The following is a 13,725-nucleotide window of genomic DNA, read 5'->3' on the forward strand; positions in this document are numbered from 1 at the left end:
AGCTGGGCAGGGTATGGAAAGTGTGGAAACTAAAGTGGAGGGGAAAGGCTTTTGTTTGACTAGAATGGGGTGAGAAACCTTTTCTTTACCTGGGGCCACAGAGGGCTCTTGGGTACCATATCAAGTACTTTTGTAGTAGCACACACCATTCTGTATTTCCTTATGGCCCGGCCCCCATACAGTGCCCACAGACCTGAGATATCAACATGGCTACAGCCAGTGGGCTGTGGGTCCCTTCTTGCCCAGCACCTCTCACCCCACAGCACCAGGTTTCTACAGCTTGTTGAGAAAGCTGAGCCTGTACAACACTGAGCTGCTCTGAGCTGGGCATCAACCTGTGTAAGAGTTGGGAAGCAGGAGTCCCAGTGCGCATCCTTTGGGACAAAAGGATGGAAATGGAGACTGGACAAAGATCAATAGAAGGCATGAGGAGTAGAGGTGGGATTTCACAGGGCACCAGGCTGTGCCAAGGAAGTTGTCACTGGCATGGAGGTTTCACATCTCTATGCTAGAGGGTCAGTTTTCAAATCAGCCTAGCAAGGAAACAGCTCAGCTCTAGCCCTGTGCGATGGGAGCTGCATATGCACGGGTATATTCCCTGGTAAAAAAAAAAACCAGCAGCTGTGGTTGCAGTAGAAGGAGAAGCTCATCAGTTTGGGGAGGGTAATGGCAGGACAGGAGGGAGGCCCACACTGGTGTGTGTACAGGCAATGTGTTGCAAAATAATAGTTGTCATCCTGCCAGAGGGGATGTGACCCAGGCAAGAAGATATAAAATATGAAGGAATACATTAACTTGGAGGACCCCATGTTCCCTGATAGGACAGCAGCCAGCCATGCTCTATGTGGATGTAGTAGTGAGAACCTGTTGCTTTTAGCCTCATTCTGGGGTGTCAGATTGGATAAAACACAGATTTATTAACCCAGGCTTCAATTTCTGATTTCTCCTGGAGGAGAAAATTCAGAGCTAATCTTGTTCTTTCCCCCACCCCTCTTGACATCCTAGAAAGGAAAAGTAACCAACCAAGGTTTAAAATGTCTGACACCAGTCCTGATGCAATGTCAATACAGGGTAAAATAACAGGTCGCAAACCCTGCCTGGGAGCATGGAAGATTGCTGGTGCCGTGCTGAGGGACACATCTGCCACTGGTGCCCGAGCCGTGGCTTCCCAGGCGGCAGTCGCACCTTTTAGCCTGTAGTGTGGGCATTACCTTTGGTGTTATTGCCTCGGCAGCCAGAAGTGCTGAGCCAGTTGCTGTCTATTTAGGTAGGGTTCCCAGCCTGTCTCCCAAGGAAACCAGAGTTGCGTAAGGGCACAGATTGGAAGTCTTGCTGGGGCACAGGGGAAATGGAAATTGTAATGGGAGAAGCATATGCAAGGGAAGACCCTGTGAGAGGAGAGACAGGTTTCTCTCTGCTAGGTGGGGAGGAGACCATCCACATGCAAATTTTTTTTTTTAACTTTCAATCTGCTCATGGTTCATGGTCTTTGACCTGATGTAAATTCCTTTTCCCCTGTTCATATCTCTGTCCAGCAGATCCCTGTGTCATCTCTAACAGCTGCTGGAAATGTCAGACCTGGTCTTCAAAACAAGATGCCTCCCACTTTGTTCAATTTGTTGTGGAGAATTGCATACAAATGTGTCCTATATGCGCACCTGGACTGGGTGGTGGGTGGCTGTGGAGCAGATGTCTAAGTTGCTTACAAGCACTCGCACAGTCATTCACACATGCTCCAATTATAAAAGGGAAAACCAAGGTAATATGATAGGAGGGTCTGTAACAGACCCAATGGTATGGGAAGGGATGGATGTGATTTATTTATTTTTTTTTAAAGGCAGCTATCATGCCTGTCTGAGGGGTGGGACCTTGCAGTAAACAGGCATCTCTCTCTCTCACAAAGGTCTGTTGGGGAAGCAGCTGGGTACCAGGTTCCTCCAACATGGTAGGAACAACTCATCTCAGGCATGGGAGGCAGCCAATATTGGACTGGCTATTGCAGTATCTGTCCTGGTTAATAAAAACTGATTTAACAATCCAAGGGTGGGAGTTAATTGAATGATCATAAAATAAGCCGGGTCACCATGATAAGAATCATGGATTTTGGGAAAGGTATAGAGCTGGTTGGTTGTTATCTGGGACAAAAGTCTAAAGGGTAAAGGATGACTGGCAATAAGATACTGTATCTAAGATATGCTGGTAGACTCCTGATGTAGCAGCCAGATGGAAAGCTTTCTCTGAAATGCCCTGCAGTCCCTGGAGAGGAGTTTGGTACAGATGGGTGTGCTCCTGCTTCAGGATGTGGCGCAAACTCAAGCATGGGGAATAGCTCCTTGGCAGCAATGGACCAAAAGCATCTATCTGGTTGTGAACAGAGTACAAAGGATGTCCAGTTGCAATGCAGATTTGGCCTTCAGCAAGAATGGCTGAAGTCTGAACAGGCTTGTGCTCCTCTATGGGCTCTCTAGGTTGGTTTGTGTTTTGGGATTCCAGCATGCTGTTTCTTGAGTGTTTCACATCCACAGGAATGTGACAAGCATCAAAATAAAGATTAGCATGATCAATACAGTGTTGTTTGTTTGCTAACCTGGTTACAAAAAGTATTCTGCTTTGTAGTGCGCTCTGAATTATAAATTGAAGTAACCTGATGTCTGAGTCTGCTTCAAAATGTATATATTGTAGCCAAATGTTCACAGTGCCCCTGAACAGCCCTGCTATGTTGGCCATTGTGCAGTCTGGGGATGCAAGGGCTTACTCAATTTTACTATAATAATAATAGTGAAAATAAGATATTTGAAAGAAATTTCATGTAATTGGCAAAGTCCTCCAGTTCAGCTACGCTTTTTTGTTGTTTTGTAGCCCTTTTACACCCTAAGTACATTCTGTTAGCTAATGCTAGTGGTTCCTTTTACTGTTACAAAGCTAGATTGTGAAGACAAATATGTGCCGTGTCCAGCTTTTCCTGTTCAGGGAGTAGTTTTTTCCATGACGTCTAACCATTTTCTTTTGCTGAACTGTCAGTAAAGCCAGGCCACTTCGGCTTGGCGTTTCGCCCACATCCACCTACATATTTTTCTTAACAGCAAACAAACTAATTAAATGCCTTTATCTTATGAGACATTCCTTTCTCTCAGGTAGTTACTGATTAAAAAAATAAATAAAACTTCTCGCTATTTTGAGAAAACAAGAGATGAGTCAGTGTGTTCACAACCTGGTTTATTATTAAATAAGAAGCCAGGATCAAAAAATGAGCGGGGTGGAAAAAAATGTTAGTGCCATTGTATTATGTTTGTGGCTAGTGAAAAGAGCCTGTTCTCACTCCAGTGAGCATTTCCAATATCTATTAAAATTAATGAGCATTACATTTGCACATGAAGGTGGATGGGGTATTTAAATAAGGCAGAGGTACCTCTTGTGAAAGATTACTGCAATAAAATGTTAATTTATAAACCATAGTTTGTATTGCTTTGTTAGACATGTGCTTCAATAGCCTTTTCAATAATGCTAACCTGAAGTAGAAAGGCGATTATTCAAAGAATCAACAGAGGTTCTCCAAATCCAATAGATAACAATAATCTTACTAATTGAAACTTTTGTCTTCTTTTTAGCTTAGAAAAATTATACTTTTATAAAGTGAATTAATTGTAAATAGAAACATTCAGAGAGATCATCTAGGCCAACATTTGCTATTGGGAGAGTGGAGAGGGAATAACAATATGTGTACTTTGGAAGTTATAGCTCCCAAGCAATTTCCCTGGTGATTTCTCTGTGTTCCCTGTATATGATATATTTTGTCTAGTGGGTGTCAGACACATCTAGGCTGCAGAATAGCATGGGGTAAAAAGAGAGCAGGAGCAAGGGGCAAAAAGCCTGGCTGGGTGGTGCCATGGGAGTGGGGGGAGGGGAGGCTTATGCATAAGTGGCTCCAAGTGCTAGGCCTGAGGAGCAAAGGTGCTGCTAGACAGTCTGGTGAAGGCAGGTGGCTCTGGTGTTAACCTGAACTGACCCCCAGGGACCTCCTGGTCCTGAGCAAAAAGGTTGTTCGTTCAGTGCCACTGTCTAACTGCTCACCACAGCACCCTGATCAGCTCGAGGCACCAGCCAGACACTGAGTGATGACTATTTCAGGAAGCTCCTGCCAGGGCAGCATCCACTGTAGTGCTCTAAGCTTAAGAGAAAATTACAATAGAGGTCTTCAGTCTCTGTTGCCCCTTTCCCCTAATATTAACTCCAGTTCTAGGCTTGCCTGTGTTTGCCTGGAGAACAATTTGTGCCCCAAGACAAACCAGGAGACGCTTGCTGCTATTACCAGCCACCCTCGTTCTACCTTGGGAGGTGTTGCAAAACTCATAAATCAGCTTAGCTCTTCATCCCTTGGTTTTCTTAATCAGGACTTCAACTCCAGCCTTTGAAGCAGGCTTTACTCACAAGAGACCTATTAAATTATTTGCTTCTGCTATTGTATATCCAGGAGATTCACACATGCCCCACAGTTATGTAGAAGCCATCCAGACTGACACCAGTATTTATGCAAATCTGCAGGATTTATCATTTGGTATAGAGTTTGGGCCAAAGTGCCAACCCTGTATTTAAAAGCTACCATACCATGCAGTAGCATCCCAGCAAACTCTCGCTGCCCCAGAAAAAAGCAGGAGTTATTGGCTTGCAGTGGCACCATCTCTAATCCCAGCCTTTAAGCGCTGAATGATTCAGAAGCACAGATCTTCTATGCATTGTTTTGATCCCTAATCCTGCCCAATCATCCTCCTTTGATATGTAATAGAGGGCTGCTGGCAGCTGTGGTGAGTGGCTGCTGTTAGCCAAAGGGTGGCTAGGAGCCACCAGCAGCTAGAGCTGCTGAGGTTACGTTAGCATTGGGCTGGGTAAGAGTCAGTGTGGCCTGGAAAAGGAGATTTGCTGCTGGAGCCGGGAAGGCCCCACAGGTGGAGCTAATGGTCAGTTTACCCAGATGTTGCTCACTGAGATGTGAGAAGGGCTAAATAACTCTGATGGCTTGACGCCAGCTCCTATCCACTGGGCCAATCACAGCAGGAAAGCAGACTCCAACCCAAGCATTAAGTGTGTGCCTGTAGACACATACGTAGTAGTCCCTGCCTCATCCCAAAATAGTCCCAAACTAATTTGCTCATTTTAATGCCAGCCTTCCTCCTGCTTATCTAAGCTTTGCAAATCACTTGGGCTCCTCAAACCCTGCTGTTCATAATCGTGACCATCATCTTCACGTAGGACCTCTGGGAGCTCACCCTTATGAAAAACAATTAAGCCCTTGTGCTGCACAAGCTTTAATCCCTGGCCCTCAGATTTACCTCATGGTACAACAGGAAAATCCTCAGCTCCTGTTGGATGAAGCCCTGGCCTTGACCTAAGCTTTCTGGGGCCCTTCCATTGCCTTTGGGCTTTGGTTAGCACTGGTGCCATGTGGGGCGGGGGGGGTGGCTCCTGTGTCTGAGGGACCACATGGAACGGTAAGGGTCTAAAGAGCTGCATGGGTCAGTGTGTGCGTGGGCCTGTAAGGTTAAACAAGCACAGTAAGGGTGGCATCCTGAGGGAAAACATTGATCTTTGATTTGTTCAGGTGTGTTTTGAAAAATTATAGCGGAGGGCATGAAGGTTAGGGTTTGGCTTAGCATGGGCTGAAGATCTCTTGGGCTTTGTGCACTGTTCTACTGGGTCCTGCTACACGTTTAAAAGTAGGATGGGTACTATGCAGGTGAGAGTCCTCATTGCTTTTGTACCAATCCAGGGTCTGTAAGCAAGGTTATCAAGTATGTTGTTAGGGCTTAAGCTCGCTCACAAAGAGCTGTAATTTCTGTTTGATTCTTGTTAGGGCTTAAGCTCACTCACAAAAAGCTGTAATTTCTGTTTGATTCTTGTAGTCCTGTAAATCCTAACAGTTAGCATCACTTGGGGCAAAAGAGTTGTATTCATTTAGTTTCAGCTCAGCTTCACTGGACTAGAGTGTTAAGAACAGAAGCTGAAGAATTTGATATAATATAAGCACCTGCAGAGCCTGTCTGGCTACGGGTTGTATCATGTGGAGGCAAATTGGCTTTGATTTGCTCAGAAGTAGGATGAGATTTTTCTGTAAGGCTAAAATGAGCTGGTGCCTCCTGGCGTGAGTCCAGTGTTGATTATTCTGTGCAAAACTTATTGAACAGGCATTATGGTTTGCACCTGATGTACAGGAAACTATAGTGTAAAAGCAAACGAGGTTGTGGCCTAGGCTTAAGATGAGGGCTAAGATGGGTGTTAGGTCTCAGAAAAGCAGAAGTTATCCTCATTGCAAAAAGAAGTGAGTGGCAAGCTTGGCTGCTTGAATTGTACTGAATGAGAGGCTGGTGTCAGGAGTGCTGGAGTATCTTTGTTTAGGACAAATGGAAATGGTTGGATGTTACTGGGAGGGCTGAGAGTTACTTGTTCCTACTACTACCACTGTTGGCCTGCATTCACCTTCTAGGCAATGCTGCTCAAGTTCCTTCTTTCGATCCTGTGGTTCTTAACCCTGACTCTGCCCTTAGCAGAACAGCCGAACGCAAAGCACATGCTGATAATCCCTGTTGGCACTCTGCCTTGTCATCCATCTTTAGGCTGCGTTTGATTCAGTTCCGAACTTCCTCATACCCACCTGTATCAATGTGTTGAACACCAGGTGCCCACCAAAGCTGCTCTATCACTTCCTCTCCTCAACTGGACAGGGGAGAGAAAATATAATGAAAGGTTCATGGGTTGAGATAAGGACAGGGAGATCACTCAACAATTAACCATCATGGGCAAAACAGACTTGGGGAAATTAGTTAATTTATTGCCAATCAAATTAGAGTAGGATAATGAGAAATAAAACTAAATCTTAAAACACTTTCCCTCCACCCCTCCCTTCTTCCCAGACTTAACTTCAGTCCTGGTTTTCTCCTACCTCCTCCCTCATAGCGGCACAGGAGGATGGGGAATGGGGGTTGCGGTCAGTTCATCACACATTGTCTCTGCCACTCCTTCCTCCTCAAGGGCAGGACTCCTCACACTTTTCCCCTGTTCCAGCATGGAGGGACAGTCTTCCATGAACTTCTCCAGTGTGAGCCCTTCCCACAGGCTAGGGTTCTTCACAGGCTACAGTTCTGCATGAACTGCTCCAGCATGGGTCCCGTCCATGAGGTGCAGTCGTTCAGGAACAGGCTGCTCTGGCATCAGTCCCGCATGGGGTTGCAAGTCTTGTCAGCAAACCTTCTCCCGTGTGGGCTCTTCTATCTCCACAGGTTGTTTGAAGCCTGCTCCAGCACAGGCTTCCCATGGGGTCACTGCCTCCTTCAGGCATCCACATGCTCCAGCATCTTCAGGAGACTACAATACACAGTCATAAATCCAATTCTCCAGCTCCTAGACCAAAAGCGTCACAACTCCAGTGATACCCTGAGGCATGTCACAGGAGCTTCCTACCATTGGCCTTTCCTGGAGCTGTTTCAACAGCAAAATGTAGGCAGCTTTGGTGGGATCTGGTTCTCCTTGCTTGGGCCACCCCCGTTCCCTGGCATTCTTCTGGGCAGTCTGCTCTCCCTCTTTGGTCAGTGCAGGGCACCTGGCCCACCCAGAGACACAGCTCAGTGTCTGAGGAAGGTGGGATGAATGAGTACACCGAGGTTTCCACTTTTTCTCTCCACTGACTGCTGAGGGAGCTTTTGCATACTTGTGGCCTGAAGTTGGGTGCTGCATTCCACCTGGCTATGAAAATTTGTATTTAATGAATAACCTAAACAACTGTGATCAAGTGTTGCTGACTAGCCCTATTCTCCCTTTTTTATTAGGGTCTGACTCGGTCATGTATTTTTAGCACTTGCAGATGTGTTCTTTTAGTTGTTTGTTGGCGCTCTCAATGATTGATTAGTAAGCACGTTACCCACTGCGGTCTGCATACAGCCCCTGCACTGTGATCTGGGATGTGCAGGAGGGGAGCCCATGCTGCAGGGGCTGTCTGGTCCCACTGCAGGAGGGCTGAAGCACCAGTCCTGGGTGATGCTTAGACATTTGGTGCCATGGATTTTGCCTTTGAGGAGCTAGGATGCTGTGTTTAGGAAGTCAGCACAGCCCTTCCCTGGGACTGAGATGAGACCGTGTATCTGTGTTCATCCAGCATGTGCCGAGCAGGAAGCCGTGGTAAGGGGAGGCTGTGGAGAGATGCAGCAGTCAGAGGAAAACAAAACAAACCCACTTCTTTTTGTTAGGAGCTGTCAAAAACACCTGGTGGAGAGCTGATTTCAGCTGCAGTGCTGTTACCTGATACCAGCCTGACATCATGGTGCCATCTTGGGTGGGATCTTTGCAGCAAACAACTTTGTTACAAGATCATTAAAGCTGTAATAGCTGTCTCAGACAATGCAAGTAAAGGGAAATAAAAGAGTGGGATAAGAAAGTAATTGTCATAATTAGGCAGGAGGAGAAAAGTGAATAGGCTGCGTTGGGGGGAGCAGAGGCAGCAAAGTGCTGCTGGGCTGCCTGCTGCAGGTGTTGAACTGTAATGGCAAAGACTCAAAAAAAATATTAAGAGTTGTGTAATTAATACCCTATGAATAATGCAAATAGGTGCCCTCACAAGTAGTTGAATAACTGATTTTGTTACAAGGATGCTGCATAATTCCACAATGTGCTTTTCTTTCCCAGTTGCTTTCTTGATTTTCTTCCTCCTCACTTCTGTTTCAGGAGTTGGCTTTCTTTTCATTGAATCGTGTTTCCCATGTCTCACTCCATTTTGCTGCTGCTAGAGAGAGAGCCTTAACAACTTGGCCCAGCCAAGGCAGGAGAAAATGAAAGAAGGATCCCTGGGGACCTCCATCATAGGTAGCAGAGAAGAAAAGGAAAAGTCTCTGCGGAGGAGGAATGGATGGAAAAAACTATGCAGTGACTGTGCCAGGTTACAAGTGGGTTGAGTTACAGAGGGTGTTGGCAGCTGTAGTCCCACAAAACACTGGAACAGCTTCTCCAGAGGAGCAGACACCTGCTGCCTCCAATCTCTAGAGCACACAGTACAGCTTTGCAGGATACAGAGGGGAGGAAAAATCTGCACCTGGGACTGAAACATGTGGCCTGTCCCTTGAGTTCATTTCCCACCCCCCCATGAGTCATTGAGGCCTCACCTTTGAATTCTGGATGTATTCAGTCCTGATGGCTCAAAGGGCAGGACCCAGAAGATGAGCAGGAGGTGAAGACAGGTTTAAGCACCCTTCCAGTGGCAGCTGGCACACCTAAGGAAAAGAAGGGCAGGCTGGGCTGTTGGTGTGTGTGGTGACTGCAGGCACACCTACACACCCAAGGAGGTACAGCTGGGTCACCCTGTGGTGATAGCATCCCTGGGGCCTGCTGCTTTCATGGACAAGCAAATGTACATCTAGGACTGTCTTTAAGGTCTTCTAGGTTAAATTTGCAGTCAAGAATGAGCTCAGAGTAAGACAGGAGAGATATGTTTGCAGCTTAACAGCCCTTTTAAAGACAACGCAACAGCTTTTAACATAACCTAGGCACAAAGCAGGCACTAACTTGGAGCAACCATTCCTTGGAGAGCCCATAACTTCTTATTTCCATATATGTTAGAAAAATATCTCATCCAGATGTGAGCATTTCCGGTGAGGAACAAAAGATAGCTTCCTGGCCTGGGTTCTTTTAATGGCTTGAATGAAGGATGGGATGTCAAATAGGACTAAACTTAATCCGTAGTTAAAGGATTATTTCTTGGCTCCTCCGCAACTACATATTCAGCGGAAACCTGGTGATCTTAAGTATGTCACAATATAATATTAATAACCTCATTACATATTAACCGTGTCACAACTCAGATCTGCAGCCAAACTCTGCCGGCAATAGACATGTTTGTACTGACATCGTAACTTTGCTGCTGTTAGCCAAATGCCTTTTGGGCGAAATAAGAGGATAAGATTGGTTGTTCAGGAAGGTCGTTAGGGAGTTAAAAGCACTGGTGGCTGGGCAAACCCAAAATCTGAGGCTGGCTGTGGGCTTCTGGCAGGTTTCTCCAGTAGTAGCAATGACTTTCCTCCTCTGCTTCATCCACCTCCCATCCTATTGTGGGGAGCAGCAGAGCTGCCCCCAAAGCCCCAGCATCTCTCAAAAGCTGGCCTGCACCTCCCCTCAAACCAGGCCTCTCCAGAAGTTAAACTTTCTGGGGAGCTGAGGTGCTGGAGCTTGCTCTCCTTGCAGGCAGACCTGCCCGGGGGCTTGGCACAGCACCCTGCTGCAGCCCAGTGCCTTGCCTAGGAGCGCATCTTCGCCCTGGCTGGGTCTGCTCCCATCACTCGCTATTGGCAGAGAGGCTTCAGTATCTCATCGAGGAAGACAATTAAAGCTGTTCAGGAGATCTTCGAGGAAGCCGTAATCCCCTGGCACTGCATGGCTGGTGAGGAGTGGCCAGAGCTGTTATGGAGTACCTGGCACCCACCAGGCATCAGGAGGGGGCAAGGGGACATTTTTGGCTCAGATAAATAAACCTAGCTTCGCTGGGAGCTGTGGTCCATTTGGTTGGAAATTTTTGCCCCTTGCATCTTGGTCTCCAGTGAAGTTTGTTAATGTGGAATGTATTTAGGGCCTAGAGCAAACCCAGGAAAACAAACAGAGCTTGGGAAAACAGCAGAAGGGCAGGAGGAGGCGTGATACTTTGCTGCTTGTCGAAGCACTCTAGCACTGCAACTGACCACTTACTTTGTGTGTGCATGCATATGTCGGCAATGGATGTAAGAAATATTTGGTAAATACATTCTCTATGGGCCAAAGACTGCCCTTAGTGTAAACTTGAGGCTGTTGCTACATCAGCAGAAACGGTTATTAAAAAGTGTGTTGAAGAAGTCAGCTGCGGGACAGGGGGAGGCATAAACCACTGTAAGGATATAAGGTCAAAAGTTAATTACTTCCAGCTCCTCCAGTTTTTGGTGTCTGTGTGAGCAGCAGCTGCACATACCATTTTGGACCCAAGTCCTTGCTGCTGGATTCGGATTTGGGTTGTTAGGATGGGATGGGGTAGGGGATGTTCTCAATAAGTAGCATCATAGAGGAAACTGTAAGAGTTGGTACCCTGCATCTCATGTGACTGCTAGAGAGAAGGTAAAGGCAACTTTCTCTGCCACAGCAGGAGGCAGAAGTAGAATTGAAAGTCAGCGTGTCTTTAGACAGATCAAGTAAATGCTTTCAAGGGTTTTCATACATATATCTATATATACACACACACACATATGTTTGTGTGTGTATATATGAAAAAATATTTTAAAAAGTATATATAAATATATTTTAAAAGGTAACTGAACAGCGTGGGATTCTGGAAATATTAAAATATTTATTATAGGTAATATGAACACTGTGATAATTGACTGGGATGTGGAGAATGTTTTCCCTATGAGCATTTTACTTCCTAACTGCTTAGAGGAGGATTATGTTTTGATTCTTCCTTAGGCTTTCAACACAGGAAAATCAGAGGCAGAACACTGAATCTGGGGAATGCTGGTCTGATCCAGATTGTGTTTACTAGGTTGTGAATACCTGAACAAAAACAACTGTACCTGTGTTCATGGCTGCACAAATGGATGTTTCCTCCTCTTTCTTTTGCAGCCAAGATTTGATTTCTTTCTCACAGCAGCAATATCTCATAGGAGTGGATTCCAGGGTTGCGGCAGTGTTGTGATGTGTCTGACTCGAACCTTTGGCAGACTCTAGGGATACACCCTGAGGCAGCTTTTGGCCATCCGGATGCTCTGATAGATCACAGGGAGCTGGGATGGGGTAGCTTAAGGGGAGAGCTGCAAACGGCTCTGGTACAGAGTGGTTGGTGAGATTAGGTAAGCAAAGCATTGCACGAGCAGCAGTGTGTTACTGCTGTCTCCTTTCTTGGTTTTTTAGTCCATTCCTGAAAGTATTTGGCTAGGGTGAGTTTAGTGGGCATAGTGGTCTAAGAACTCCCTGTCTTAAAAAATGCCTAATTTTCACTGTAAAAATAAGAAATTAGTATTGTGCTTGTGAATGTGTGTGCACAGCTGCATGCCCATGTGTGCAGGCAGAAAGCAGGCACGTGTGTGCCTGTCAGCCTGTGTGTGCAGGGAGGCAGGTGCGCGTGCCTGCGTAGGTAGGTACACATGCAGAGGCACCCAACCTGTGATCACGGTGAAGAACGAGCCACATTAAAAAGCTGAAATAGCTTGAGATCCCATCCTTATTGCCTCTGGTCTCCTACCTCGTCCAGTCTCACCCTGTCCCACGTCTCTGTTAATTACTCACAAACAGCAGCAGGGACACTACAGCAGCCAGGGTTGCTGTGTGCTCGCCACGGGGCTGATCGGCAGGTCGGGGCCTTCTCCGGGAAGCCACATCACCTTGTTGTGACACTTGTGCCAACCTGTGACACTGGCTGCTTTGAAGCAGTCAAGCAAAGGGCAGAGGGAGAGGGGTCAAGGGAGAGCCCTGCCCACAAGCTCACAGAGGGTCAAACTGGTGGCCCGCACAAGGGGCCCTTGCAGTATGCTTCAGAGCACAGCTCTGGGAATTTTACATGGAAACAACCCAACTCTAAGTCCTGTGGGGCTTTTTCTGGGTGCCTTAGAGCATTCATGGGGCTGTTGACTGGAGGGAGGCAGCAGAGTGCTGCGGAGCATGCCCTTGGCCCAGCTCCTCGGCGGGGCAGGAGGAGGTGATATCTAAAGAGCAGTCCCAGCCACCTGCAGGCATCAAGCATGATGATGGCCAAGTCCCAGGTTGGCATCCCTCTGGTTTTAATGGGAGTCAGATATGTAAAATCCCTTGGAAACAGGTTGCCATTGTTACAGGAATGACAGTCACCCCCGGAGCAGCTTTTCCTAGCCTGCTGCAGCCTGGAGAGACTCTGTCAGGGGGCTGGCACAGCCCCACTGCCACCAAAGCTTCAGAGAGCAAAACAGTCCCTTTCTGAGAGCCAGCTTGGCTATCTGTGCCACCACCAAGGAGCTGTACCCTCTGCCCGACCCAGGCCAGCCCTGCTTCACCTCTCCCTTTTGACTGCCAGCATGCACCCCAGCCGTGGGGGGAACAGGGCACCCCCCTTTAGGGACATGTCTCTGCCAGCAGGGAGAAGCCAGTGTGTTCTTCTGTGTTTGTTGGCCTTTTAGTTTATTTTTTCTTTTAATTTCTCTGGGAAGGAGGCAACTAATTGAGAGGTGAGGGAAGAAGGAGAGGATCAGGGAGGCCTCAGCTTCCCCACTGGCACAGCAGGCTGGTTATGACCCATGATGACTATCCAGCCATTTTGCTTCACTGAGTGTGCTGCCAGCACAGCTAATTATCACTGCCTTCGCTGTCAGGCTTTACCCTGGCTTAAGGCTGGAGCAGCTGTTTTAGTTACTAATGGAGAAAAACAAATGGAGAAAGTCCAACGGCATCTGCAATGCTGCCTCCCTGCCAAAAAGCTGGCTAGAAAACCACAGCCGGCCTCATCTGGACAGAAGCCTCCCACAGCCACCTGTAGCACGCACCACAGAAGGTGCTGGGGTTTGCTCGCCACCCAGGACAAAGGGCTGCTGCAGAGCTGCCTAGTCCTGGCAGGCCTGCAAGGAGGAAGGAGAAAGGGTGCTCTGCCAAAAACATGTCTAGGGCTGTGTCCTTGGCATTGCCATGCCCCAAGAAGGGGACGGTGGGAGCAGTTCTGCACCTCTCTCTTCCTCTGAAACCAGCAGAGCCAAGAATGGGAAGTGA

The sequence above is a fragment of the Falco naumanni genome, chromosome 2, assembly GCF_017639655.2.
Source record: "Falco naumanni isolate bFalNau1 chromosome 2, bFalNau1.pat, whole genome shotgun sequence".
Lineage (NCBI taxonomy): Eukaryota > Metazoa > Chordata > Aves > Falconiformes > Falconidae > Falco > Falco naumanni.